The sequence below is a fragment of the Cetorhinus maximus genome, chromosome 17, assembly GCF_964194155.1.
Source record: "Cetorhinus maximus chromosome 17, sCetMax3.hap1.1, whole genome shotgun sequence".
NCBI lineage: Eukaryota > Metazoa > Chordata > Chondrichthyes > Lamniformes > Cetorhinidae > Cetorhinus > Cetorhinus maximus.
In genome coordinates, this window is record NC_135895.1 from 72,715,219 (window position 1) to 72,721,237 (window position 6,019).

Below are 6,019 nucleotides of genomic sequence, written 5' to 3' on the forward strand. Positions count from 1 at the left end.
TGACAATATGCCCCGTGACAATATGCCCCGTGACAATATCCCCGCAATAATATCCCCATGACAGTGTCCCCTATGATAATATCCCCTGTAATAATATCTCCCGTGATAATATACCACTGATAATATCCCCTGTGACAATATCCACCATGATAATATCCCCGTGATAATATCCCCCATGATAAAATCCCCCTTGATAATATCCCCTGAGAAAATATTCCCGTGATAATAACCCTGTGATAATATCCCCATGATAGTATCCCCAATGGTAATATCACCTATTATAATATCCCACTGATAATATGTCCCATGATAATAGCCCTGTAATGATACCCTCCGTGATAATACTTCTGTGATATTACCCCCTGCTATAATATCCCCGTGATAATATTTCCCATGATAATATCCCCTGTGATTATATGCCCCATGATAAAATCCCCATGATAATATCTCCATGATAATATCCCCTGCTATAATGTCCCCTGTAGTAATATCCCCATGATAACATCACCAATGGCAATATCCGCATATAATACCCCCTGTTATAATATCCCCCATGATAATATCGCAGTAATGGTTTCCCTGTGATAATATTCCCTTGACAATACCCCTCGTGATAATATTCCGCATGATAATATCGCTGTGATAATATTCCCATGATAATATTCCCATGATAATATTCCCATGATAATATCCCCATGAAAACATCCCCCATGATAATATCCCCCTTGATAATATCCCCATGATTATATCCCCAGTGTTGCTATCCCTGTGATAATATCCCCATGTTAATATCTCCAGGATGATTTTCCAAATGATAATCTCCCCTTCTATAATATCCCCGTGATTATATCCCTGTGATAATATCCCCTGTGATAATATCTCCGTGATAATGTTGCCCATGATGATATCCCCATGATAATATCCCCAATGGTAATATACCCATTATAATACCTGCTGTTATAATATTGTCCATGATAATATTGCTGTAATAACTTTCCGGTAATAATATTGCAGTGACAATATTCCTTGTGATAATATACCCCATGATAATGTCCCTGTGATAATATCCCTGTAACAATATCCCCCATGATTACACCCCCATGATTACATCCCCATGATAATATTCCCATGATAATATTCCCATGTTAATATTCCCATGATAATATCCCCCTTGATAATATCCCCAGTGATAACATCCCCTGTGATAATATCCCCCATGATTATATCCCCTTGATAACAGCCCCAGTGATAATATCCACCTTGATAATATCCACCTTGATAATATCCACCTTGATAATATCCCCAGTGATAATATCCCCCTTGATAACATCCCCGTGGTAATATCCCCATGATAATATCCCCATGATAATATCCACCATGATAATATCCCCATGACAATACTCCCTGTGGTAATATACCCGGTGCCACTGTCCCCCATGATAACATGCCCCGTTAGAATATCCCTGTGATAATACCCCCATGATAATATCCCCATGATAATATCACCACGATCGTATCCCCAATGATAATATCCCCTGTTATAATATCCCCATGATAATATTCTTCATGATATTATCACCATGATAATATCTGCCATGATAATATCCAATTGTAATATCACCCATTTAAATTTCCCCTGTAATAGTATCCTCCATGATAATATCGCTGTAATAATTTCCCTGTGATAAAATTCCCATGATAATATCGCTCATGATAATATTCCCCATCGTAATATCCCCCTTGACAATATCCCCCTTGACAATATCCCCCTTGACATTATCCCCCGTGACAATATCCCCCGTGACAATATCCCCCGTGACAATATCCCCCGTGAAAATATCCCCCGTGATAATATCCCCACAATAATATCCCCCTGACAGTATCCCCAATGATGATATCCCCTGTTATACTTTCCCCCATGGTAATATGTCCTGTGATAATATACCCCTGATAATATCCCCGTGACAATACCCCCGTGATAATATCCATTATAATACTATCACTGTGATATTATCTGCCGTAATAATATATCTGTGATAATATCTCCAAAATAAGTCAAGGCTGGATGGTCACTACTTTAATGCCAGGAGTATTACAAGCAAAAAGGATGGGTTAAAGGTGAGGTTTGACACGTGGAATTGTGATATAGTAGCCATCACTGAGAAATGTTTGAGGGAGGGACAGGATTGGCAGCTGAACATTCCTGGATATAGAACCTTCAGGAAAGATATTATCCACTGTTATAATAAATTCCATGCTAATATCACCGTAATAATTTCACTGTGATAATATTCCCGTGACAATATCCCTCGTGGTAATATTCCCCATGATAATATCGCTGTGATAATATCCCCCATGATAATATCCCCCATGATAATATTCCCCATGATAATATCCCAGTGACAATATTCCCTGTGATAATATCCCCTGTGTCAATATCCCCCATGATAACATCCATGGGTTAATATCCCCATGGTAGTATCCCCAATGATAATATCCCCTGTAATAATATCCCCATGATAATATGTCCCATGATAATATCCCCTGTGACAATATCCCCTGTGACAATATCCCCCGTGATAATATCCCCCATGATAAAATCCCCCTTGATAATATCCCCTGAGAAAATATTCCCGTGATAATAACCCTGTGATAATATCCCCATGATAGTATCCCCAATGATAATATAACCTATTATAATATCCCCCTGATAATATGTCCCATGATAATAGCCCTGTAATGATACCTTCCGTGATAATACCTCCGTGATATTACCCCCTGCTATAATATCCCTGTGATAATATTTCCCATGATAATATCCCCCGTGATTATATGCCCCATGATAAAATCCCCATGATATCCCCATGATAACATCACCAATGGTAATATCCCCATATAAGACCCCCTGTTATGATATCCTCCATGATAATATCGCAGTAATAATTTCCCTGTGATAATATTCCCTTGACAATACCCCTCATGATAATATTGTGCATGATAATATCGCTGTGATAATATTCCCATTATAATATCCCCATGAAAACATCCCCCGTGATAATATCCCCCGTGATAATATCCCCCGTGATAATATCCCCCGTGATAATATCCCCGTGATAATATCCCCATGATAATATCCCCCTTGATAATATCCCCATGATTATATCCCTAGTGATAATATCCCCCGTGATAATATCCCCCGTGATAATATCCCCGTGATAATATCCCCATGATAATATCCCCCTTGATAATATCCCCATGATTATATCCCTAGTGATAATATCCCCCATGATAATATCCCTGTGATAATATCGCCATGAAATTATCCCCCTTGAAAATAACCCCTGCGATAATATCTCCAGTGACAATATCTCCGTGAAAATATCCCCCTTGATAATATACCTATGATAATATCACCAATGGTAATGTCCCCATCATAATATCCCCGTTATAATTTCCCCATGATAATATCACCAATATAATTTCCCTGTGATATTATTCCCTTGACAATATCCCTCGTGGTAATATTCCCCATGATAATATTGCTGTGATAATATTCTCATGATAATATCCCCATGAAAACATCCCCCTTGATAATATCCCCAGTGATAATATCCCCATGATAGTATCCCCCTTGATAATATCCCCATGATAATGTCCCCCATGATAATATCCCCCGTAATAATATCACCGGCGATAATATCCCCTTTGATTATATCCCCTTTGATAATATCCCTGTGATAATATCCCCCATGATAATATCCCTGTGATAATATCCCCCTTGAAAATAATTCCAGTGATAATATCCCCCTTGATAATATCCCTGCGATAATATCCCCATGATAGTTTCCCAAATGATAACATCCCCTGTTATAAGATCTCCAGTGATAATATGTCCCGTGATAATATCCCTGTGATTATATCCCCCGTGATAATATACCCACGATAATATCCCCATGATAGTATCCCCAATGATAATATCTTCTGTTATAACATCCCTGGTGATAATATGTCCCGTGATAATATTCACATGATAACATCTTCCATGATACTATCACTGTGATAATATCCTTGTGATAATATCCCCCATCACTGAATGGCTGCAGGGCATCCTGAAGGGGGAGGGTGATAAGGCAGAGGTCATGGTACATGTTGGTACCAATGACATAGGTAGAAAGAGGGATGAGGTGTTGCATCAAGAATTCAGGAAGTTAGGCAGTAGACTAAAAAGCAAGACATCTCAGGTTGTAATCTCTGGATTCCTCCCAGTGCCATGTGCTAGCGAGCTCAGAAATAGGAGAATAGCACAAATGAATACGTGGCTTAAGAGTTGGTGCAGGAGGGAGGGTTTTAGATTCCTGGATCACTGGGACTGTTTCTGGGGAAGGTGGGACCTGTACAAGCGGGACAGTCGACATCTGAACCACAGCGGTACTAACATCCTTGCGGGCGGGTTTGCTAGTGCTGTTGGGAGGAGTTTAAACTAATTCAGCAGGCGGAGGGGACACAGAATGTTAGCAGAATAGGGACACATCATAATACATTAAAACAATCAAGTCAGAGGGAGTACAGCTGCAATAAGCTTCAAGAGAGTAAGGCAAGGCTGGATGGCTTTTACTTTAATGCCAGGAGTATTACAGGTAAAACGGATGAGTTAAAGGTGAAGATTGACATGTGGAATTGTGATATAGTAGCCATCACTGAGACGTGGTTGAGGGAAGGGCAGGATTGGCAGCTCAACATTCCTGAATATAGAATCTTCAGGTGAGATGGGGAGGGGGTAAAAGAGGAGGGGGCATTACATTATTAGTTAAGGAGTCAGTTGCTGCAGTAAGGAGAGATGATATCTTGGAGGAGGCATCGAATGAAGCTTTGTGGGTAGAGTTTAGGAATAAAAAAGGGGAAACAACATTATTAGGTGTTTATTATAAACCCCCAGATAGTCAGCAGGAAATTGAGGAGCAAATATGTGCACAATTTGTGGAGGTGTGTAAAAACAGTAACAATAGGGTAATTATATTAGGTGATTTCAACTTTCCCAACATTAATTGGGATAGGCATAATGTTAAGGGCTTGGATGGAGTGGATTTCTTGAAATGTGTACTGGAGAACTTTTTAGGTCAATACGTAGAGTGTCCAACAAGGGACAGTGCATTTCTGGACATAATTCTGGGGAATGAAGCCGGACAGGTGGCTGAGGTGGTGGTGGGCGAGCATTTTAGTGATAGCGACCACAACATGGTACAGTTTAAGTTTGTTATGGACAAAGAAATTGACAAGTTGCAAAAAAATGTTTTGGATTGGGGGAGATTGGATTTTAGTAAAATAAGGCAGGATCTGGCCAAGGTAGATTGGGAACAGTTACTTGTGGGGAAATCTACAGAGGAACAGTGGGGGTGTTCAAAAAGGAAATGGGGAGGATACAGTCTCAACATATTCCCTCAAGGGTGATAGGAAGGAGTAACAAGCCCAGAGAACCATGGATGACCAGAGATATTCAGGTTATGATGATAAGGAAAAGAGAGGCTTTTAGAAGGTACAAGGGAAGCAAATCAGCAGAGGCATTAGTGGAGTACAGACAGTGCAAGGCGGAGCTTAAGAAAGCAATTAGGAGTGCAAAGAGGGTATTTGAGAAAGCTCTGGCTGGTAAAAGCAGGGAAAATCCCAATATACACTGTAAGTATATCAATGGGATGAGGATAACCAGGGAAATAGTAGGCCCATAAGGGACCAAGGGGGCAATCTATGGGTGGAACCAGAGGACATCGCTAGAGTGTTGAATGAATACTTAACATCCGTCTTCACCCAAAAGAATGAGGTTCAAGGTATCGAACTCGAGGAGAGAGACTGTGAGGTTCTTAAGCAAATTGATATAGGGAGTGACAAGGTATTGGAGGTGTTGGCAGGCTTAAAAGTGGACAAATCTCCAGGTCCGGATGATTTGTGTCCCAGACTGCTGAGGGAGGCAAGGGAGGAGATCACAGGGGCTCTGACCCAAATTTTTAATTCCTCTCTGTCCATG